The 25,485-nt window shown below is 39.1% G+C and overlaps 1 protein-coding gene across 1 annotated transcript in view; it reads left to right on the top strand.

Annotated features, from left to right (window-relative positions):
* The first annotated feature begins 974 nt into the window (after nucleotides 1-974).
* Nucleotides 975-25,485, top strand: part of KPNA1 (karyopherin subunit alpha 1) — a 68,700-nt gene continuing 44,189 nt past the window's right edge. Inside the window, exon 1 of the mRNA XM_052652595.1 lies at nucleotides 975-1,147. The gene's annotated coding sequence lies outside the window, so the exon portion shown is untranslated. The remainder of the gene's footprint in view (nucleotides 1,148-25,485) is intronic.

Here is a 25,485-nt window from a genome sequence, read left to right as displayed (position 1 = left end):
TGCAACCCCGTGGCCAAGTCTCCCCCTTAGAACACATTCCCTTTCACCAGGGCCCTTGATCGAACACAACACATCCTAGAAAACACACTTTAGTGGGAAACGCTGATGTGGCAGAAAGACATCCAGGACAAATGAACACTGCATCGTATGGTCCTCTCTCCCGCTCTAATGTTACAGAGTTTTCCCATTTCTTTCACCCTGCTTCTCCGTGTGTGTTTTTAGGTTGATTTGATAAACCGTTATATGTGAGACTTTATATTCTGTGACCTCTGCTTGGCTGCCTTCAGTCTTTCTTCAGAAGCCACTGCTCAAAAAGAATCCCCCAAAGAGAATTCCGTCAAATTTAACAGTAACAATTATTTGCCCCAAATTTTCGTTGGAGAACATTTGTTGAGAGTAAAGCCAGCGTTCATGTTTCGTTTAATTCCTTAATGAATTCTGATACTGCTCAGTGCATTACCAGGCAAAGCGGGACGGGACAGAACCAAAAATGATATAGCCCGAAGTTTTCTCAAACGTGCTGCACGTGAACGCCTTAGCCATGAGGCGCTGACTTATAACTCTTGTAAAAATCCCTCAGCCTTCATTCATTCCATTATTTATTTAATAAACGTGTTCTAGTTAACAACCATGTCAGTGGCTAGCTATAGACAGAGGTGAGCGAAGATCGACCTGCCGCCCTGGAAGAACTTCGAAGACAAAACATAACTTTGCAATTCAGCCTAAGAACTACCGTTTCATTGTCACTCCAGCATGACTCTCCAACCCTTGTCATTAACTGCCCACCTTCTCAATCGGACCTTCTCCCGGACTCCAGACTCTCTCCACTGGTTCCCAGCTAACCGCCAGAGCCTCCAGAGAACGAGTTGAAAGACTACATCTTCCGGCAGCCTCTGCAGCAGAGTGGTGGGGAGGCACGCGCAAGTGCGCGGCCCGGCCCCCGCGCGCAGGCGCACTGCGAACGCCGGCTGAGCTAGGTCTCGCTGTGCTGGGTGCGCGGCGGCGGAGGCGACGAGCGAGGCCTGGTGAGCACCGCGCGGCGAGAGCCGACTCTTTCGAGGTTGTGTGTAGAAGACGGACGGCAGGCGAGCGAGCGAGGCAGAGGCTCACCCCAGAAGTGGCACCGGGATCGGTTGCCTTGAACCTGGTGAGTGCGGGGCTGTGGCGGCCCCCGACCCCTCCCCCTCCCGCCGGCCGATCCGGCAGTCCTCGGCGGGACCCAGGAGAGGCCCCGCGGCGAGGGCGGGCCGCCGCCTGTGCTCGAGCTCGGGTTCCTGGGCCTGGGCACTCGCGGCGCGTCCGTGCGTCACGGGCCCGGTTGTCCTAACGGCCGCGCGGCAGGCGGAGGGGACGGTGGGGGTGGGGAGCGCTGGTGTGTTCGCCATCGGGAACGCCGGTGGAGGCGAGGCGAGGCGGGGCGGGGCGGGGTGGCGCGGCAGCCGGCTTGTAAGCGGCGCCGGGGACTGCGGGGCGCAGAGGCTGCGGGGCGGCGAGCAGGCAGCGCGGAGCCGGGCAGGCAGCGCGGAGCCGGGCAGGCAGCGCGGAGCCAGCGCCGCGGCCCCACGCAGACGGGCGTGGGGGCGGGGGTGGGCTGCGCAGAGTGTGCGTGACTGAGCCAGGTGAGAATAGGGGATGGGGGTGTGTGTAAAAACCCTAACTGAGGCAGTAGGGAACGGTCTGGTCTCGGAAATTGTCAAGTTTGAGCCAGAGCCGGAGGTTCGGGGGAGGGGGCAGGGGAGTGGAGACGGCCGACTGCAGTTTACAGATGTCATAACAACATGGGCCTGAAGCGGCTGACAGGGGTGTGGTAATTATAGGAATGACAGAACTTAGTCTGCACACAGCGTGTGTCAGTGGTGATGCGAGGGAAGCTCAAAATGGGAGGAGAGGACTGAAGGATGACTGGAGTCCGGGAAGCCGTCATGAAGGAATGTTTTCGGTTTGAATGGAAGTATTTAATGTTCCGCTTTTAAGCAAACGATGTCAAGATAATTGATTTTTAAGGTTTAAATTCTGAATAAACAGTTTGGAAGTAATTTTTCTAAGCATACTATTAAATAACATTTCTAACTTTTCAGTCCTCTTTTCCTTTAATAAACACTTCCTTAAAAACCTGTTTCTTAACAGTAGATGAGTAAGTGATTTTTCCCTTCATGTTACTTCAAGGCTGATTATTGACATTTTCCCCTTGTTCTTGCGTTTGTAATATTTTGAAAGTAATTCACAAGCTATTCCCCTTCCATTTTAAAGATTGAAGAGATGAAATTTTAACTTCAAAGGAAAGGAAGGATGAACTCTGTTGTACTTTTACTGAAATAATTTATTCTTTGATGGCACTGTTGTGTTTAACACCGGGTTTTCAGTTGGAGAACTTGAGAGAAGTTAAAGGGGTAACGTTTAATGAGCTTTTTTCCAGATACTGTGCTAAATACTTTCTGTAGAGTAAAAGGTTTAATGCTTACAGTAACTCTGAAGTGTGTTATTTTTTTCCTTTTCTACAGATTAAAGCTTTGAGGGTTAGAGAGGTTAAGTAACTTACCTAGGTGTTGCAGCTCTTGTTAGAACAGAATCACTGCCATTTTAGGAATTATTTCTTCTCTCCTTTCATACTTCTTGGTTGTGTTTTCTTTTTTTGGTCCATTCATATGCTCAGAGACTGGGGATGTGGACATGATCAAGACATTGTTCCTGTCCTCATGGAATTTATAGTGTTGCAGAGAAGACTAATAGATAATGACTATAAATATTGACTGCGTAAAATTTTATCGGTCATTGTAATTGAGCGGGAGCTGTACTAAAAAGCAAAGGAAGTTCAAATGGAATCAAACAACGTAAGCCTTGAGTGTTTACAGTCTGGTAGGGAAGCAAAACATGCATTTATGAAAACCTAGACTAAGCTAAATGATAGAAATTAACACTTCACCAGTGTACTTGCATTATGTTACTTTAGATCCTTATAGAAATTCCTTCACAGAACTGTGAATTAATATTTTGTACTTTAACTTTTATCTAGGATTGGGACATGAGAAAAGGAACATGAAAAAACTCTTCCTTGCTACCCAAGACACTGTTTATAATTTATTTACTGATCCTTACAAAGTATAAACCTTAAAGACAGGTTCTTTTAAGCCCTCAGTGACAGGCCTTTTTGGTGTTTTTCTTTGCTTTAAAAAAAAATTTAAACAAATGACTCTTTTTATTAGATCATTTCTATTCGTAAGCCATCCTGTTTCTCTTTATACTTTGGCTATTAGGAGGCTCAGAGCTGTGATCAGCTTTGGTAATTTTCATAATTTTCCTTTGCTTTAGCTGTGTTATAAACTATACCAGATAGTCTGGAATTGCTGCTCTCAGTTGTTTCCTGGACTACTTGTTCTCTGTTGCTCTCAATTTTATTTTTTCCTTTTCCCTCTCATTTGAGAGTAGGGTTTATTTATTTTATCTGCAGTATGTTAGCATAATGTTTGTTGAATTAATGATAAAGTCTTGATGGTTTATGAATTTGTTTTTAAGTCTGTCAGATTGTTTATAGAAGTATGTATGCTTTGTATAAAATCAGTTAAGACTTTTGGCCATGCAAGTAAAGGTGACTGACATAAAGATAATTCCCTGTTAGATAAAGAGAATTCCCTGTTACTCTCTTTAAGGTTTCTGTATTTTGCAGAGTATTCTGAATTCAGCCATAATAATGGAAGAAAACATTGAAAATGGTAAACAATTCAATTAGCTGATTGGAGCTGATTTCACTCTGTTCTTGCTGCAGTAAGCAGGAGGTGGCCCCAAGCCAGCTGGGAGCCAGATAGGACCTTCATTAGAAAATTTTTAAGTCTTTGCAGTGACAGAGCAGGAATGAAGACTGATGGAACATTCAATTTTTTGTTTGTTTGTTTTTGAAGTTGATAATGCTCCTACACAACAGACCTTAGTGATAAAATGGTTCTGATCAAATGTATTAGACTAATTGGAACAGTGTTTGAAAGCAGGCAATAATCCAAAATGTGGATAATGAGGATAATCTCCTTCACATAATAAGAATAATGCTGCACTTCATATACAAAGATAAGTCTGCTTACTCATCATGATTGATTTTTCAGTGTGAGGAGGGATATGTGCTGAGTTGTCCATGAGTCTTTGTATTCTGTGACCAGCAAGGCAGCTTGGGGTCAAAATGGGGGTTTTTAGCTAGGGAGCAGAAAGACAAGCAAAAGTTGCTCTAACATCTGTTGATGGGTCAAGTACTACATCAGGTGTTTTCACCTGATTATCCTGCAAAACCACATTGAGAAGGTGGTTACATGTATAGGATGGTTAAGTAACTTGTCCTACTTTACAGAGTTAAGTGGTGGAGTTGGGATTCAATCACAGGACTATTTGTACTATGTTCTCATCAATCATTAAAGCTTGATTTTGTCTTGGTTTGCCGTTCAGTCTTCTGCTCCTCAAACTAGATATAGTTTGTTTAACACCAAGAAATAATATTGTGAAGATCTAATTTACTAAAAGTTGAAAGGCCATTGGAATTCCTTGCTTTACTGACAATAAAAAATACAATTTTTAAATTAGAATAGTATCTGTAAAACAACCATTCCCTGTCCCACCCTTCACACTTTAGAGGCTACTTATTTATTTCTTTGAGCTGTTTCCTCTTTCATATTTATAAATAACTTGCTCCTATTGCTGTTTCTTGATACAGCCGTTTTAGGAATTACCTGTTGACTTTCCACATTTACACATATCCTTTGAATATATTTATTTAGATGTTTATTAAGTTGGCGTTTAGTTATAACTATGTGAATAATTATAGCAGGACCATGCAGTATATTATGATAGCATTTATTCTTTTAACCAATTTTTGTTTTTCCAGGAGTAATACCTGTTTTCCCTTTTCCATTTTGAGACAGCTGTCCTAGAACCTTCTATCCTTTTAAAGCAATCTGGACTGATTACTTTCTAGGCTTATTGCACAGCTGTCACCCTGAAACTTCTCTTTCTGTCACCTTAAAATTTTCTGTGCCCTGCTCTGATATTGGATCTCCTATTTTCCATGTTTTTTTTCACTTCCAGAGAAAGGGTACCTGGGAAGCAAAAACTTTGTTTTTAAGATCTTGCATGGCTGAAAAAAAAATCTTTATTTTACCTGTACATTTCATCAATCATTTGTCTTGAGTATAAAAATCCAGGCTTAAAAAGTTTGGAAGTCATAGTTCCATTGTTTTCTGCATTCTAATGTTGCCATTGAAATCCATAGCCATTCTTATTCTTCATTTATATGTGACCTTCCCTGCCTTTTTCCCAATCTCCAGAAGCTTTTAGAGTTTTATTTTAAACCCCTGAAATTCCATAATGTGTCTAGATTTTTTTTTTTTTTCTTTTTTAAGGGCACTCAGTGAGTCCCTACAGGCTGGGGATTTGTGTCCTTTAGTTTTGGGAAATTTATTATTATTAGGGCTTTAGGCTTCCCTGGTGGCTCAGAGGTTAAAGCGTCTGCCTCCAGTGTGGGAAACCTGGGTTCAATCCCTGGGTGGGGAAGATCCCCTGGAGAAGGAAATGGCAACCAACTCCAGTATTCTTGCCTGGAGAATCCCATGGACAGAGGACCTTGGTAGGCTACAGTCCACGGGGTCACAAAGAGTCGGACACGACTGAGTGACTTCACTTTCACTTTAGGTAAAAAAAGTTACACTTAACTATGCTTCCCATTTTTGGACACTATCATCAGACTATACAATCCTCTTTCATTTCTGAACCCTACTTCCATTACTTTTTCTAGTAGGTACCCACTGCATTATGGCTGATACATTCCTTGATTATATATGAATCATGAAATATGTAGTGTGTTGTGTGTATGTATATTTAGTTTTTGTATTGTGTTATATACCTTGTTTGGCTTCTTACTATTTTTACTCAGCATTGTTTTGAAGACCTTTCTGTTTTGTGTGTACATATAATTGTGTATAATGTAGAATTCCATAATATGCACATACCACATTTTACTTCTCATTCCCTAATCACTGACACCTGAGTTGCCTTTCTGGCATCACAAGTACACTGTGGTAAATAAACTCTTATTTGTACATCCCTATGGACCTGTGTGAGAAGTTCTCTGGGATATATGGCCAGGAGTAGGATTCTTGGGTTATAGAATAGGAGGACTAGCTTATGTGCTTTCTAGCAGTGAGGAGGCTTCTTGTCTGCCCACATCTTTGCCAGTATTTGATTTTATCCAACTTCTTTATTTCTGCAAATCAGGTATAAAATGATGTCTTGTTTTAATTTACATTCTCTGATAATTAATGAATTTGAGCATCTCATATCCATTCAGGTTTTCCCTTTTGTTGCTTGTATGTTTTGTCCTTTGTCTATCTTTCTTTTGGGTTTTCTTTTTTGGGGGGGTGTTCTTTTATTTTTTTTGGCTGCACCCTTCTATGCAGCTTGCAGAATCTTAGTTCTCCAAACAAGGATTAAACCCAGGCCAGGGAATTGAAAGCCTAGAATCCTAACCATTAGGCCACCAGGGAACTCCCCTTCCTGTCTTTCTTTTTGGTTTGCAGGAGTTTTTTGTGGAGATTTATTGATTATAGGATTGAAAAATACCTTCTCTTGGCCTGCCATCTTTCTGTTGGTTTTGTCCATGGTGTCTTTTATTGAATGAATATTCTAAATTTGATTCATTGTTTCTTTGATAATCTCTTGCTTATTTGATTTTTTTGTCTCTCTTGGGATTTGTTCTATTTGGGTATTAGAATTTTTTGGTTATTTAAAACTTTTTTTCTTTTCCTTCCTCTTATCCATCACTTAGTCTTTTTGTTCTGTTTCTTGAGAGATTTTTTAAAAATGTTATCTTCCAACCCTTCTATTGAATTTTAAATTCCTGTTCGTATTTTAATTTCTTAGAGCTCATTGTTATGATATCTTTCTATTTTTTGATAGACACTGTGGGGCTTTCCAGGTGGCTGAGTGGTAAAGAATTCGCCTGCCAGTGCAGGAGATACAGATTCAATTTCTGGGTTGGGGAGATCCCCTGGAGTAGGAATGGCAACCCACTCCAGTATTCGTGCCTGGAAAATTTCATGGACACAGGTGTCTGACTAGCTGCAGCCCATGGGAGCGCAAAGAATTGAGCATGACTAGTGACTGAGCACAGCACCTCATTCTACCTTTAGAAATGCCTGGGGGGCCTCCTGTCTCTGAAACCTCCTGCTTGTGAGCTGTATGAATCAGCTTCTTACAGGTGCTTCAGTTCAGTTCAGTAGCTCAGTCGTGTCCAACTCTTTGTGACCCCATGGACTGCAGCACACCAGGCTTCCCTGTCCATCACCCAACTCCCAGAGCTTGCTCAAACTTGTCCATTGAGTCGGTGATGCCATCCAACCAACTCATCCTCTGTTGTCTCCTTCTCCTCCTGCCTTCAATCTTTCCCAGCATCAGGATCTTCTCAAAAGAGTCAGTTCTTCACATCAGATGGCCAAAGTTTTGGAGTTTCAGCTTCAACATCAGTCCTTCCAGTGAATATTCAGGACTGATTTCCTTTAGGATGGACTGGTTGGATCTCCTTGCAGTCCAAGGGACTCTCGCGTCTTCTCCAACACCACAGTTCAAAAGTGTCAATTCATCTGCGTTCAGCTGTCTTTATGGTCCAACTCTCACATCCATATGTGACTACTAGAAAAACCATAGCTTTGACTAGATGGACCTTTGTTGGCAAAGTAATGTCTCTGCTTTTTAGTATGCTGTCTAGGTTGGTCATAGCTTTTCTTCCAAGGAGCAAGCGTCTTTTAGTTTCATGGCTGCAGTCATCATCTGCAGTGATTTTGGAGTCCAAGAAAATCTGTCACTATTTCCACTGTTTCCCCATCTGTTTGCCATGAAGTGATGGGACTGGATGCCGTTTTGAATGTTGAGTGTTAAGCCAGCTTTTTCACTCTCCTCTTTCACCTTCATCAAGAGGCTCTTTAGTTTCTCTTTGCTTTCTGCTATTAGGGTAGTGTCATCTTCATATCTGAGGTTATTGATACTTCTCCCGGCAGTCTTTTTGATTCCAGGTTGTGCTTCATCCAGCATGGCATTTCGCATGGTGTACTCTGCATATAAGTTAAGTAAGCAGAGTGACAGTATACAGGCTTGACATACTCCTTTCCCAATCTGGAACCAGTCCATTGTTCTATGTCTGATTCTAACTGTTGCTTCTTGACCTGCATACAGTTTTCTCAGGCGGCAGGTAAGGTGATCTGGTATTCCCATATCCAAGAACTTTTTTTACAGTTTTCTCAGTAAAAGGCTTTAGCGTAGTCAATAAAGCAGAAGTGGATGTTTTTTCTGGAACTCTCTTGCTTTTTCTGTGATCCAGTGGACATTGGCAATTTGATCTCTGGTTCCACTGCCTTTTCTGAGTCCACCTTGAACATCTGGAAGTTCTTGGTTCATGTGCTGTTGAAGCCTGTCTTGGACTGCAAAAGATCAGTTTTTATCCCCAAGAAAGGCAATGCCAAAGAACGTTCCAACTACTGCACAGTTGCACTCATCTCACACGCTAGCAAATACAGGTGCTTAGGCTTCAGAATTTGCCACTTAACTAGTAAAATATCATTAGATCATCTGTTTTAAGGATTCTAAAAAGTTTTTGACATCTCATCTGTGACCTTTGATACTCTCTTTTTGTGTTCTATCTTTGTAGTTCATCCTTTTTTTAAAAAAAGTTATAATTTTGGTATGGATTAGTCTACCAAATCCATCATTGTATTTCTTAAACTCTTTATCTTCTGGTCTATTCAGTCTCTCCATGGTATTTGAGTGTTGTATAATCAGTACTTTAGTGTTGAATAAAATTAAATTTCTGAGCATTAAGATGTTAATATGTTTTGGGAGGAAAGCACATACATCCTAAAATGATACATCTTAATTTAAATTTATGAGAACGCTTATAAGTGTATAAGTGAAGTCGCTCAGTCATGTCTGACTCTCTGCGACCCCATGGACTGTAGCTTACCAGGCTCCTCTGTCCATGGGATTTTCCAGGCAATAGTACTGGAGTGGATTGCCATTTCCTTCTCCATTTAAGTGTATACATAATAGATATATTAAATTCAGTAATGAATATGAATTGGATAAACACAAGTCCCCCCACTCCCATGAAGGAGTCCTTTATGCCTTTTTTGGGGAAAGGTTTCTGTTAAAAAAAATCTTAACTTATAAGGGAGGAGAAAGTTTTCACTGTTGATAAAGACCTGAAGTATTCAATCAGAGGGCTTCCCTAGTGTCTCAGATGGTAAAGAATTTGATGAAATAATGTGTTTAGTTGATAAAATTCTAAAAGTAAAAGTAAAGAAGTTTACTTTTTAAAAAAGTAAATTTAATGTTTTAGTTAGGCTGGGAAGCCTCATTGTAGTAAATTATATGTTTCCACCTTTACTTTTTGAAATTTTTCTTATTGTATAGTTAGTATATTGTCTACTATAGAAAATTCGGAAGATAAAAGAGAATATTAATTTACATTTCAGATTTTTATAAGTTATGAAATGTTTTTTAAAATACAGAGAATGGTATAGATTGGGGTTTTGTTCCTACCATCCAGATTTTTCACATGTTAATGTTCTGTTTTTCTTATTTCCCAATATATTATGATTATGTGTCATAGCCAAGCCCTCATTTAGGAATTTTTAGGTTTACAAGTTTTCAAGTATCAGTCATTCTGCTGTCATCATTCTTATATATAATATTGATTTTATTTCCTTTGGGTACATTCCAAAAGTGGAATTACTGAGTCTTGGGGTGTAAATTCCCAAAATCTTTGGTAAATATCTTCCTTTAAATGTTTGGATATTGAGAATGTCTTCGTAGAGCCTTGCACAGTGGAAACCCATAGATACTGGAAGGTCGAAGGTTATAGTAAATGTCTCAGTTAAAGAAGGTCTGAAGCTGAGACATGAAAGAAAGGATGGGTTTCTGTTAGATTAGTAGAGTTGAAGCTGTAAGATGTAATCAAAGATGAACACCTTAGAATCATATTTGTAGCATTGACTTCTCCCAGATGAGGCTTATTGCAGGGTTTTTCAAAACTTGCCCCAATTGAACACAAGAATGTTGTCACTAAAATAAGATACTCTAATGATTTTACAGGGAAGATATGGGTAGGATATTTTAAATTCCATTTTTCTTTCCTAATTTTTATTAAAATATTTTTAAGGGACCTGTTACTACTTGACTCCAGAAGTGAAAATCACTCAGTTGTGTCCGACTCTTTGCGACTCCATGGACTATACAGTCCATGAAATTCTCCAGGCCAGAATACTGGAGTGAGTAGCCTTTCCCTTCTCCAGGGGGTCTTCCCAACCCAGGGATTGAACCCAGATCTCCAGCATTGCAGGCGGATTCTTTACCAGCTGAGCCACAAGGGAAACCCACTTGACTAGAGGTTGACAACAAATGAATAATAAATATTTACAAATGGGAGAGCATATACTCTGGAATGCAAACTCACACCTCTCCATTCTCTAATGAAAAAATAGATTCCAAAAATATTCACCAATGAACTGAAAATTTTCTATACTTACGATTCATTTATGGTTAAATTTATAAATCTGTAACTTCCTTATTTTGCAGTCATACTTTCTTATAGTTTGGTTTTATAATATTAAGTACATGTCATGTTTTCTTATAAAATTATGCTTTATTTATACAATGGATTAAATATACTAACATTTTATAGTGTTGCACAAAGAATACTGTGAATGTTAAATATTTACAGTGGTTAGCATGTGTTTGGGATTTATTGACTGCTTGGATTGACTCAGCGTACTGAATATAGTATATACCAATATAATAAAAATGTCTCTACACTCATTGTATTTTGGGTATAGATTGGTGATGAAGAGTGGAAAGAGTATTGAATTAATCAAGGCCAAAGGAACTTGTGGGGCAGAGAAGTTCAGATTTGATCTAAGAAGTGCTAAAAACTCATTCTAGGTCCTTTAGTTCAATTGACTTCAGTCGCTCAGTTGTGTCCGACTCTTTGCGACCCCATGAATCCCAGCACGCCAGGCCTCACTGTCCATCACCAACTTCCGGAGTTCACTCAGACTCACGTCCGTGGAGTCAGTGATGCCATCCAGCCATCTCATCCTCTGTCGTCCCCTTCTCCTCCTGGCCCCAATCCCTCCCAGCATCAGGGTCTTTTTCAGTGAGTCAACTCTTCACATGAGGTGGCCAAAGTACTGGAATTTCAGCTTTAGCATCAGCCCTTCCAATGAACACCCAGGACTGGTCTCCTTTAGGATGGACTGGTTGGATCTCCTTGCAGTCCAAGGGACTCTCAAGAGTCTTCTCCAACACTACAGTTCAAAAGCATCAATTCTTTGGCGCTCAGCTTTCTTCACAGTCCAACTCTCACATCCATACATGACCACTGGTTCTTAGACATTGAAATTATGCAGTGACAAAGTGTTAAGATTAATTTGAGAGCTGTGTGAAGGATGAATTAAAAACCAAAGACTCTGAGGTTAAGGAAGGGTGGTTAGAGCTGTTGCAGTTATCTAGCTGTAAAGAATTGGACATGACTTAGCAACTGAACAACTACAAGTTATCTGTCTGTATGATAGGCACCTAGATCAGACGGGTGACAGTGAGAATAGATAGGAATAGATAAAATCAAACACTTTGGATGGAATAATAGGCAAATTTTGATTATTTTAACTAAATAGACATGAAGGGGAAATTGGGAGATTTCATTTTGGAAGAGTACATTTCTGTTTTACCACCAGTTTTGCATCTTGGTTTTAACTTTATTGCTTTTGGGGCTTTATTTTCCTAGAAAACGAGAAAAAATTGGGCTTAATGTCTTTAATTTTAAAGGCTTCTGGCTCCTGAGAGAGTGCAAAGTTATTGACAGTAACTTAAGTTTTTAAATTAATCACTTAGGTGATAATATCCTAAAGATGTTTGCTTAGTATAAAGATAATTTTCTCATTCTATTACATGTCCATTTGATTATAAATCTCTATAGAAATGATTTCATTTCTTCGTTACCTGAGCTCTCTTCAATCCAACTGCAGCCTACATTTCAGTTGTGTTTTCATTGAAATGAAAAGAGTGTTAGTCGCTAAGTTGTGTCTGATTCTTTGAGAACCCATGGACTGTAGCCCTCCAGGTTCCTCGGTCCGTGGGATTTTCCAGGACAGAGGGTTGCCGTTCTCTTCTCCAGGAGATCTTCCTGACCCAGGGATTGAACCCTGATCTCCTACATTGCAGGCAAATTCTTTACCCCCTGAGCCACAAGGGAGACAAAATTATTTTGCATCCGTTTCCAGTAAAACTTTTGCTTCCACTGTGGAGATTTTCAGTTGCATGCAGACGCGTGTCAGAATACACTTGGTAATGTTTGAAAGAAGAAACAACACTGGAGACCTGGTATGTGTCAGACCTATTACTTCAAATTTTTGAAAGGACAGTTGTGTCTGTTTTTCAAAAAACCTCCCATGCAGCAAATATAATCTCCTCATTCCCATGCACAGAGAGAACTCAGTCTCATTTATTTCATTTGCGAAGAAATCCTTGATTTTTTAAAAAATGTTGACTATTAGAGCAATTTTAGGTTCCCAGCAGAATTGAATGGAAACTACTGAGTTCCCATCTACGGCCTACCCCATATACACACAGTGTCCCTCACCACTTACATTTTCACCAGAGTGGTACATTGGTTATAATCCAGTGAACATTGATGCATCATTATCACCCAAAGCCAGTAGGCTACGTTTAGGTTCATTCTTGGAGTTGTACACTCTGTGGGTTTTAACAAAAGTAAAATGACATATATCAGCTGTTACAGTATCCAACAGAATAGGTTCACTGCCTCCAAAATCGTCTTGCACTTTGCTATTCATCCCTTAAACCCCTGGCAACCGTTGATCTTTTAAATAGTTTTGCCTCTTCAGAATGTCATAAAACTGGAATCATGTGGCGAATACAATATCCACTCAAAGAGGGAGGAGGGTATTTTATTAAATAATCAATCTCATGTATGGATACTGATTTAAACATTTTTAAGAAAACTAATAATTATAAAGAATAATACACTGTGACCAAATATGTTTATTCCAGGAGTCAACAATCATTGTTAAGAAATGTATTAATATCTCACATATTTTATGTGTCAGAGGAGATAAACAATAACCATTTTAATAACTGCCAAAAAGACATTTGATCTAATTCAACATACATTTGGTTTTTAACTTTAGTGACATAGATACGGATGGGTGGTACTTACATGTGATTTTTTTAACTATCTCTGCTATGACACACCTGGAGCTATCTAAATTGCTGGTAGAGATGCATGATATTATGGCCCCTGTAGAAAGCAGTTTGACAATTTCTTGTAAAGTTAAACATACACCTACCATGGTGGTGGTTTAGTTGCTAAGTCGTGTCTGACTATTGCAACCCCATGGAGTGTAGCCTGCCAGGCTCCTGTCCCATGGGATTTTCCAGGCAAGAATACTGGTGTGGGTTGCCATTTCCTTCTCCAGTGGATTTGTATGACCCAGCAGTCTCACCCTTCATTTATCTAAACAGAAGCTATATATGAATGTTTATAGTAGTTTATTCATCATGACCCCAAACTGCAATCTAGATGTCCATCACTGGTGAATAGATAAGCATATTGTGAAATACAATGGAATATAATTCAGCAATAAAATAAATCGGTTACTAATAGAGACAACAATATGAAGGTAGCTCAAATTAGTTAATACTGAGTGAAAGAAGCCACATGCAAAATGCTACGTTTTGTATGGCTCCATTTATTTGACATTCTGGAAAATGAAGATTATAGGGACAGTTTGCTTGGGATTGGGGCAAGTGGAGTAATTACTGAGGGACCTGACTGAAGTTTTTGTAGGTGCGAAAAATGCTCTCATCCTCATAGTCATGATGTTTACTTAAATGGCAAGTTTTACTGTATGTAAATTTTGTTGCTGTCGTTCAGCTGCTCAGTTGTGGCTGACTCTGTGACTCCACGGACTGCAGCATGCCAAGCTTCCCTGTCCTTCGCTACCTCCAGGAGTTTGCTCAAACTCAGCGTCCACTGAAACTCAAATAGTCTTCTCCAGTACCACAGTTTGAAAACATCAGTTCTTCTATGCTCAGCCTTTATAGTCCAACTCTCATATCCATACATGACTACTGGAAAAACCATAGCTTTGACTATATGGACCTTTGTGGGCAAAGTAATGTCTCTGTTTTAATATACTGTCTAGGTTTGTCATAGCTTTCCTTCCAAGGAGAAAGTGTGTTTTAATTTCATGGCTGCAGTCACCATCTGCAGTGATTTTGGAGCCCAAGAAAATAAACTCTTTCACTGTTTGCATTATTTTCCCCATCTATGTGCCATGAAGTGAGAGGACCAGATGCCATGATCTTAATTTTTTGAATGTCAAGTTTTAAGCCAGCTTTTTCACTCTCCTCTTTCACCTTCATCAAGAGGCTCTTTAGTCCTCTTCGCTTCCTACCATTAGGGTGGTGTCATCTGCATATCTGAGGTTATTGATGTTGCTCCAGGCAATCTTGATTTCAGCTTGTGTTTGATCCAGCCCAGCATTTTGCATGATGTTCCCTGCATATAAGTTAAATAAATAAAAAATACATCCTTGATGTAGTCCTTTCCCAGTCCTTCGTTCCATGTCCTGTTCTAACTGCTGCTTCTTGACCTGCATACAGGTTTCTCAGGAGGCAGGTAAGGTGGTTTGGTATTCCTATCTCTTTAAGAATTTTCCACAGTTTGAATGTAAATTATACCCAAATGAACATAAGCTTTAACAAAAAACCCAAAAAACGTGTCAAGAATGTCAGCTGAAAGTATCAGAAACAGAATTCAGTAGCTAATTTAATTCAGTGGCTGGCTTTAAAAAATTACCATATAATAGTAATTTTCCTATAAACAATGACCAGTTATAATATAATGGAAGGACACATTACATTTATCATTGTAACAGAAGAGATAAGTGGAAATACATAATTTCTGACCAAACAGATATACTATTGTAAATATGTTTCCTTAATCTATGAATTGAATGCTGTCTGAACATCAAAGGATTGTTTTCCCCCTCTTACGACAGAGATTATCTGAACCGAAGATTCTCAATATTTTGGTGTCAGATTTACATGGACTAAGGATCCTGAAAAACTTTCATATTATTGTGTATCTGTTAATATTTATTGTTTTAGAAATAAAGATTACATTTTAAAACATATATACAACAAACATTCCTTTAGGCACAAGACTGCTGATATCATCTCATTAGTAGCATACCTCTGAAAACCTTATGAGTGAAAGTGAAAAAAGCATATAACTGAGAGTATTATGGAAATAGTGTTCATGAGAAACATTTTTTGTTCACATGTCATACTGTCAGATATGGAAAATTTTGAATGAGCCTTTGGTTAGTGATGATGGTGGTGGGGACCTGTTGCACTCACTCACTGGTACATTGGTGCAGTAGTTTAGAGGGAACTTTGACAGTATTAAAATTTTAAATGAACGTATTTTTGACCTGGAGATTCCATTGTTTTTATTTCATTTAGGGATATAATTACAAATACATGAGAGAGAATATTGGTTACAGCATTGTTTGTAATAGAAAATTGAAGTGAAGTGAAAGTTGCTCACAGTTGTGTCCTACTTTTTGCAACTTTATGGACTATACAGTCTATGGAATTCTCCAGGCCGGAATACTGGAGTGGGTAGCTGTTCCCTTCTCCAGGGGATCTTCCCAACCCAGGGATTGAACCCAGATCTCCCACATTGCAGGTGGATTCTTTACCAGCTGTGCCACAAGGGAAGCCCAAGAATACTGGAGTGGGTAGCCTATCCCTTCTCCAGTAGATCTTCCCGACCCAGAAATCTAACTGGAGTCTCCTGCATTGCAGGAGGATTCTTTACCAACTGAGCTATCAGGGAAGCCCCAATAGAAATCCCAGGAATAGGAATCTAACTGTTATTCCTATTTCTAGGAATAGGAATCCAACATAGGAATCCAACTGTTCTCTGTGTCCTTTCTCAGCACCATTAGTTATGATTCCTTCAGAATTATTTGCAAATTCTCATCTGCATTGCACCAGTCTTTCAGTCTGTCTAACAAAATACCACTGGGTATATGTATTAGTCTGCTTGGGCTGCCATTAAAAAGAAAGTTGAAGTCAGGCTTAATTGTCAGTGATGTGTCTGGTCTAGTTATTATGCTATAAAAATTACTATGATGTTAAAAATGATAAAGCTCTCTAGGAAAGTTGAAAGTTGACGCAGAGTGCAAAACTGGGTATAGAATTGCTCTGTCAGTATACAGTAATAACTGAAAGGATATGTATGTGTTTGTATAGCCAATTCTTGAAAAGATATGTGGAAAACTTGATAGTGGCTACCTTTAGAAACAGTGAGGGAGATAACACTTTCATTTTCTTTTTATACCCTTCCATACAGGGAAGCCTGGCGTGCTGCGATTCATGGGGTCGCAAAGAGTCGGACATGACTGAGCGACTGAACTGAACTGATAGTGTCTGTCTTTCTTCTTTTTTAATGTTTTGAAATTCAAAGACACAGGTGCACTGTATGAATGGTAGAAATTATTAGAATGTTGGAGTCATTTGTGAGTTCTTTGATACCAAAATTTAACCAAAGAAGTAATTAAAAAAACCAAGAGGCCTTTGCATTTCTCATGTGTACTTACTTCTTTTAAAGAAGAGTTGCTCTAATCAAACATGACTTAACTACTGTTCTTGTCAGTTCTTTCTTTCTTTTTCTTTTTTTAGAGGGAACACATAAACTGTATATATAGAAATGTAATGTACAGTGAGGTGAATTCAAGCACATGACAGGTGAACAAATGAACCTGCAAAAATGGGTTGACTTCGTTTCATTTCTCTACGAGATCCTGTCTCCCTCTTTCTTCAGTCTCCAGTATATACTGCTCTACTTGACTGTGTTCTATCATGCTAAGTCGCTTCAGTCGTGTCCGACTCTGTGCGACCCCACAGACGGCAGCCCACCAGGCTCCCCCGTCACTGGGATTCTCGAGGCAAGAACACTGGAGTGGGCTGCCATTTCCTTCTCCATTGTCAGTTCTTTCTAAGGTTGTTCTTTCTAAGGTCTCCGCCTTTGTGGGTCTTTCTCTTTTAGCCCCTGTAGTCCTATCTATGCCTCACAACCTTGCTGAAACACCATCTTCTCTATGAAGCCACCCCTGATCAGTTTAGTCAGATGAGATCTTTTTTTGAACATTTAGAGCTATTTATAGCCATTTCTTCATTACACAAATATCAGGTGTGATCTATATATGGGCCAAACAGTGGAAGTATGCTTTCATATGTTACTTCTCTTCACCTTATGAAGTATGATCTCCATAGTGCTAATAAGGAAACCCAGATTCACAGAATTTTAGTATCTTCCCTACATCTTGGTGCTTAGAAGTAAATTTGAAAATAGGGCTTCAGTGCCAGACCTCTTCTCTGGACTTGCTTCTTATGTCACTTTAATAAAAAGCAAATGAATAATTAAGTTTTGTGTGACCATTTCTTTCCTCTTTAGAATTTTTCTAGCTTAAAAATTTTTTGAAATATTTAAATCTTATAGACGAAATGTACAAAGCCCTGTTTTCCTTTCATCCGCCTTCCCCAGTTGTTCAGTTTACCTTCTGCTCCATTTATGTTATCATGTTTTCTCTCTCTGTATGTGTATGCTGTGTTCCCACTTTGCCTTTCCTTAATTGCTTGCCTTCCAGCTCCATGTTGAATCTAGGCTTCTAGTTATTTGAATCTAATCGATTTTGGTTGTAAACTTTATCTGGATCTTGCCCTGTTTCTATACTACTGTATCTTTAACCTGAAACTTCTGATTCTTCAATTCGGATATCATTGCAGCACTGTTGATATTATGCTGTCCTGTGATATTTCAGAACCAAAATGCTACTTGCCTTAGGAATCCAACTGTTCTCTATGTCCTTTCTCAGCATCACAAGTTACGATTCCTTCAGAATTATTTGCAAATTCTCATCTGCATTGCAACAGTCTTTCAGTCTATCTAACAAAATACCACTGGGTATATGTATTAGTCTGCCTGGGCTGCCACTAAAAAAGTACCACAGATTGGGTGATTTATTAAACGACAGAAATTCATTTTCTCACAGTTCTGGAGGCTACATGTTTAAGATCAAGGTAAGGCCTCTTAAGATCTGGTAAGGCCTCTTTTCCTGACTTGCAGATGGTCACTTTGTGTCTTTTCTCACATAACTTCTCATCTGAGCACAGGGCAGGGGGTGTAGGTAGAGATCTCCGGGTGTCTCTTGCTCTGGTAAGAACACCCACTCTATTGGATTAAGGCCCCATCCTTATGACCTTATTTAACCTTAATTATCTGTGAGCCTCCTGAATCCTTCCCTATAAAGGATGAAAATAATAATTCTTGCCCTGTACGTTTTTTGTTTTTTAAAGAGATTCAAGTAAATAGGTGGTGTGACATAGGACATTATCAATCAGTGATTCTCAAACCAGGCTTGCATCAAAATCATCTTAAAAATAACTGTTTCTTTGACTTTTAAGTCTGATAGCATAAGAACTCTGCAGACCTGGTCGCTAGTACAACAGAGGAAAACTATTAAAAAGCAACTTCTTAGAGATTTGGAAATAGTCCTAGGGCATACAGTAAATGCGCAACTTCTGCTGGAAGGAATGTTTTCTTCCTAGGAGAAGCAGGACATCAGGATTTCTCATCCTACCCCCAGATGCCTGCTGTTGAGGCTAAGTTCTGGGCCAATGTGTTACAAAGTAGGGGGCTACCTTCTGTCCAGCCCCTACTTGTGGAATAAAGAGTTACCTTGGTAACAGAGCTGCTAGGGAATAGATCACCTTTCTGTAGGTTGTAAGGTGGTAGCTCTGTGTCAGGAGAGACAATCTCTGTTTGCTACCTGTCCACCACCAAACACTCAGTTCCTAAATGGATGTCACTCCAAAAAATGAGCTGTTGTCCACATCCTCATCTTGAGAGCCTCGATTCAGAGGTTTTGCTTGGGGGTAAGTTGGAGGAGAAGGGGACCACAGACGATGAGATGGCTGAATGGCATTACTAACTCAGTGGACATAAGTTTGAGTAAACTCCGGGAGTTGGTGATGGACAGGGAGGCCTGGTGTGCTGCAGTCCGTGGGTTGCAAGACTGAACTGAACTGAGAGGAGAGAAGCAGGTCATAAAACATAGCTCTTAATCTCTGCCTCAAGGAACTGACTTCATTTGCAGTAGAGCTGGAGAAGTTCAAACCTAAGAGTACTTTCACAAACAGTGGAGATTGATTGTGAAAACTACCTCCCAAAGGCAGTTGGAACATTTGTAGATTCAAGAAAATACAAACTAAACTGCAGGCCATTGAGTTTGCCAGCAAGAACCTGGGATAAGAGACAGCTGGAAGGAGCCTTTCTGGGGACAGTGAATGTCAAAATATGACTTGAAACTACTCCTTCAAAGGAGCCTGAATCTGATTGGATTTCTCTGTAGCACAATTTGTGCCTGAAGCTGTTGTTTAAAACAGTAGAGTGATCAGCTGGCAATTAGTGGAGGTTAATATCTGGGAGTAGTCACAGAAAGAGTCCTGACAAATTACTGTTAGGGCAAGATGACTTTGGGCATATCTAGGCTATTTCCCCCTTGAGGATCAACGTCAGATGTTTAACACTCCAAGTGGCTGGGTGTGTGTGGTAGGAAAGTGGACTTTAAAATAAAACAGCAGATTGCTAAACAAGTAAGCAAATAAAAATATAAAACCTCAAAGATGGAGGAGTGTACTCAGAGTTGCCACATAGTATTATAAAAGATGGTGAGTTCCCAGTAAAAAGGTAAAAGATGTGCAAACAAAAACAAAACCCAGGAAAATACGGCTGATACACTGGGAAGAACAGACAGTAGAAACTGCCTGTGAGAAAAGATGTTGGAGTTAATAGAAATAGGCTTTGAAGTAATCATTATAAATGTATTCAAAGAATCAAAGGAAACCTTCATCAAAGAAGTCAAATATGATGACAACCCATGTGAAATAGATACTAACAATCAAGGGACAGAAATTCAGAAGAAGAACCAAGTGGAAATTCTGGAGTTGAAAAGTACTATAGCTATGAAACGGAGAAGGCAATGGCACCCCACTCCAGTACTCTTGCCTGGCAAATCCCAAGGGCAGAGGGGCCTGGTAGGCTGCAGTCCATGGGGTCGCTAGGAGTCGGACACGACTGAGCAACTTCACTTTCACTTTTCACTTTCATGCATTGGAGAGGGAAATGGCACCCCACTCCAGTGTTCTTGCCTGGAGAATCCCAGGGATGGGGGAGCCTGGTGGTGGGCTGCCATCTCTGGCAGACACGACTGAAGCGACTTAGCAGCAGCAGCATAACTATGAAAAATTAGGGGGCTCAATAGTAAGATTTGAACTGGTGGAAAGAAAGAATTAGTGAACTGGAAATAGATCTGTAGAAATCCAAGGAAAGGAGAGGAAAAAAATGAATAAAATTGAAAAGTGCCTCAGAGGAATGTGGGGCACCATTAACTGCACCACAGTGTACATAATGAGAGTACCAGAAGAAAAGAGGAGAAAAAACAGTGGAAAAGTATTCATGGAGATAAAACTGATTTTAAAAGCAGGTGTGTAAAATAATGTGTGTACAGTAAATCCCCTACATACAAATGAGTTCTGTTCTGAGACCACATTCATAAGTCCAGTTTGTTCATAAGTCCAACAAAGTTAGTCTAGGTACCTAATTAACACAACCATGTTTATACCAACAGTACTATACTATAATAAGTTTATAATACTTTTCATAAAAATAATACATAAAAAAATGAACATTTTTAATCTTCAGTACAGTACCTTGAAAAGTACAATAATAAAGTACAACAGCTGGTATACAGGGGCTGGCATTGAGGGAACAGGCAAGAAGAGCTGCTGACTAGAGTAGGGAGAGGAGATGGGAAATGGTAGAGCTGAAGGATCGTCAGCAATAGGAGACGGAAAGCATGCTGCAATTTTACTCATGCCTGACATTGATGGCACAGGTTCTGGTTCCTTGCTGGATTCCGTTCAATCTACCTTCTTGAAAAAATGATCCAGTCATGTCTGGGTAGTAGCTCTGTTCTTGTCGTAGGTGACACGGTATCACTGGATTGCATTCTGAACAGCTGTTGCAACCTTCATGTACTATTCTACATTTGGGTCCTTGCCTCAAAAACTTAACAGTGCTTTCTCAAATAAAGAAAATCCCCTTGCAGTTCCCTGCATTGTGAATCTCTTCAGTTCTTAAGTTACTTCCTCTTCTTACTCTGCTCTCTCAGTTATTTTCACTTTTGTTTCTATCATTATTGCTTGGCACTTAGTATTTTAGCAGTACCAGCTTATGTCACTGCTGCTTTTTCATTTGTTTCTGTACATCCTGGGCTTGAAATAAAGATACTAAGAAGAATGAGTGCCAAAGAATCGATGTTTTCGAATTGTGGTGCTAGAGAAGATTCTTGAGAATCTCTGGGACAACAGGGAGATCAGACTAGTAAATCCTTAAGGAAATCAGCCCTTCATGTTCATTGGAAAGACTGACGCTGAAGCTCTAATACTTTGGCCACCTGATGCAAAGAGCCAGCTCTTTGGAAGATAGAATCTTGAGTCTGGTGCCTTAGACCACTCGGCTATCCTGACATGACACTGAGCCAGCTCTTTGGAAAAGACCATCATACTGGGAAAGGTTGAGGGCAGGAGGAGAAGGGAATGACAGAGGATGAGATGTTTGGATGGCATCACTGAGTCAATGGATGTGAGTTTGAGCAAATTCCAGGAGGTAGCAAAGGAAAGGGAAGCTTGGCATGCTGCAGTCGATGAGGTTGCACAGAGTCGGAGATGACTTAGTGACTGAACAACAGCAACATTCAGTACAGTACAGTGAAGTACATACACAGAAGCACAGCCACTTACAATGGATGCATGCCTGTGACAGTGTACACCAGAACGTGAACTACCTTACATGATTGGACATGTGAATGCACGTTCGCAGCGTAAAACTTCATGTGTAGGGGCCTTAGTGTAATATATTCTTGGGCCTGTAGAAATGTAATATATTTGAAATGTATCTGCTAATAGCTCAGAGTAGGTGAGTGGGAACAAACCTATGTTAAGCTAAGGAAATAACATAGATGATAAAGTAATAATAACTTGTTGGGTTTGTAACATTATATAACAACAGTATGATAAAATGAGAAAAGGGATAGAATTATATAACATAATGTTTCTATATGTCCTTGGAATTTAGGGAGTGTTAAGTCTGAAGCTGATTCTGAGAAATGAAAGTGTATGGAAAGCCCTTGAGCAACTCATAGGGGGAAAAAACAAAAAAATACAGTGAAAAATCACTGTAGAAAATTTTAACTGCTTCATTAAAAAATACTTATTACAAAAGAAAGCAGTAATAGAGGAATAAAAGACATGAGACAAAATAAAAAATGAAAAAGCAGTCATCATGCCAGCTGTATCAGTAATAACACTAAATATGAATTAAGTGAACAGTCTAATTAGAAATGCAGAAATTGTCAGACTATATCCAACTATATACTCTCTATAAGAGACATACGTTATTTACCTTATTTTATTTTTTGGCTGGATCGTGGCACATGGGATCTTAGTTCCTTGACTGGAGATTGAACCCATGCTCCCTGCAATGGAAGTGTGGAGTCCTAACCACTGAACTGCTAGGGAAATCACTGAGACATATTTTAAGTTCAAACATACAGATACATCAAACATATAAGTATGGAAAAAGATGAATAAGTAGCAACTAGGAAGAAGCTGGAGTGGCTATACCAATAACAGAAGAGATTTTAAAACAAAGAATGAACACGTGTACACCCGTGGCGGATTCATGTTGATGTATGGCAAAACCAATACAATACTGTAAAGTAATTAGCCTCCAATTAAGATAAATTTATATTAAAAAACCAAAGAATGTTACTAGAGATAAAGAGAGACACTTTATGGTGATAAAAGGGTCAATCCACTAGATAGGTCCAAATTATTATATGTACCTAATAATAGCATCAAAATACATGAAGCAAAAACTGACAGGAAAGAAAAGGAAATAATAGTTCAACAATAATGGTTGGGAGACTTCAATTACTGTACTTTTAATAATGGACAGAACCACTTAGCATAAGGTCAGCAAAGAAACACCACTATATATGGACATGCGGAGAGGGTGAGATGTATGGAAAAAGTAACATGGAGACTTACCTGACCATATGTACAATAGATGGTCAATGGGAATTTGCTTTATGGTTCAGGAAACTCAAACAGGGGCTCTGAATCAACCTAGAAGGGTGGGATGGGGAGAGAATATATGTATACCTATGGCTGATTCATGTTGAAGTTTGACAGAAAACAACGAAATTCTGTAAAGCAATTATCCTTCAATAAAAAAAAAATGAAAACACTATAAACCAACTAGACCCAGTAGATATGTATAGAACACATCACCACCTAGCAACAGCAGAACGTGTATATTATTCTCAAATGCATGTGGGACATATTTTAGGACACACCGCTTGCTGGGCCACAAGACAAACCCAACACATTTAAGAGGATTGAAATAGTACAAAGGATGTTCTCTGACCACCATGAAAAGAAATTAGAAATGAAAGCAGAAAGGAATTTGGGGAACTCATAAACATGTGGAAGTTAAGGAACATATTCCGAAATAGTCCGTGGGTCAAAGAAGAAAAAGAAAGGGAAATCAGGGAATACTTCTAAGATAAGTGAAAATGAAGTTAGCATCTAAGAAAACTTAGGGACTACAACTAAAGCAGTGCTTAGAGGGAAATTTCTAGCAATAAATGCCTCAATTAAGAAAGAGGAAAGATCTCAAATCAATAACCTAACCTTCTTTAGTAAGTCACTGGAAAAAGAAGAGCAAAATAGAAGGATGGAAGTAGTAAAAATAAGATAAAAATTAATGAACTAGAAAATAGAAAAACAGTAGAGAAAATTAAGGAAGCCAAAAACTGGTTCTTTGAGGAGACCAACAAAATTGAGAAATCTTAGCTAGGTTGAGAAAGAAGACTCAAATTACTACAGTCAGAGATGGAGAAACCTTAGCTAGGTTGAGAAAGAAAACTCAAATTGCTAGAGTCAGAGATGGAAGAAGGAACATAGCTAAAAATAAGAGAATGATAAAGGAATCTTATGACCAGCTGTGTACCAATGTTACATGCATTCGTGCATGCTTAGTGCTGTTTGACTCTTTGTGACCCCATGAACTGTACCCCATCAGGCTCCTGTGTCCATGGAATTTTCCAGCAAGTATACTGAAGTGGGTTGCCATTTCCTACCCCAGTAAGTTTCATAGCTTAGGTAAAATGGACACATACTTTTGGAAAGGCTAAAACTGGCTGAAACAGATAATCTGAATAGACCTGCAACAAGTGAAGAGATTGGATTAATCATAAAAACTCCTGCAAAGAAAAGCCCTAGCCTGCTGAATTCTACCAGACGTTTAAAGAATTGACTAATTCTTCACCAACTCTTGCAAAAAACTGAAAGGAGGAATACTTCCCAACATATTTTATAAAGCTAATATTACCCTGATGCTGAGGACATCATAAGGGGAGTACAGACCAATATCTCTTACAAATATGAACACAAAAATTTTCAATAAAATACTAGCAAACTAAAGTCAGCAACACATAAAAAGATTTATACAGCATGACCAAGTGGCATTTATCCCATAAATGTAAGGTTCACAAACCAATTATGTAATAATATATCAGTAAATAAAAAACAAAAGTTTTTGCAATAGATGGAAACATTTTTTTGACAAAATTCTAATACCCTTTACTGATCAAAAGAAAAAGCATGAAAACTATGCATTAAGAAAGAACTTCCTACACATGATTAAAAAGAACATTTATGAAAATTTGGAAGGTGACATCACAGTTGGTGTTGAAATACTGGATACATTCTTGTAAAATCGGGAATGTAAGACAAGATTGTCAACTCTCCACTTCTGTATGACATTGTATTGGAAGTTCTGATTGTGGCAGTTATGCAAGAAGAAGAAAAGGAATTGGAATGAAAGTAGCAAACCTATCTCTGGCAGGTGACATGATCTTGTACGCAAAAAATCCTAAAGAATCCACTAATACATTAACAAGTTCAGTTCTGCAAGGTTGTGGAATACAAAAATCAACATATAAAAATTGATTGTATTTATATAGATTTGTTATGAACAATTCAAAGGTGAAATTAAAATAGTTCCATCTACAGTAGCATAAAAATACTTAGTAAATTTGACAAATGTACTCTGAAAACTATAAGACTTTGTTGAAAGACATTAAATATCTAAGTAAAAAAAAAATTGTCTTCATGCGTTGGAAGATTAACATTAAGGTGGCAGTACTCCCCAAATTGATTTACTGATTCCATGCAGTTCATATT

Source organism: Budorcas taxicolor, chromosome 1 (assembly GCF_023091745.1).
Source record: "Budorcas taxicolor isolate Tak-1 chromosome 1, Takin1.1, whole genome shotgun sequence".
Lineage (NCBI taxonomy): Eukaryota > Metazoa > Chordata > Mammalia > Artiodactyla > Bovidae > Budorcas > Budorcas taxicolor.
This window is presented reverse-complemented; position numbering and strand designations above follow the sequence as displayed.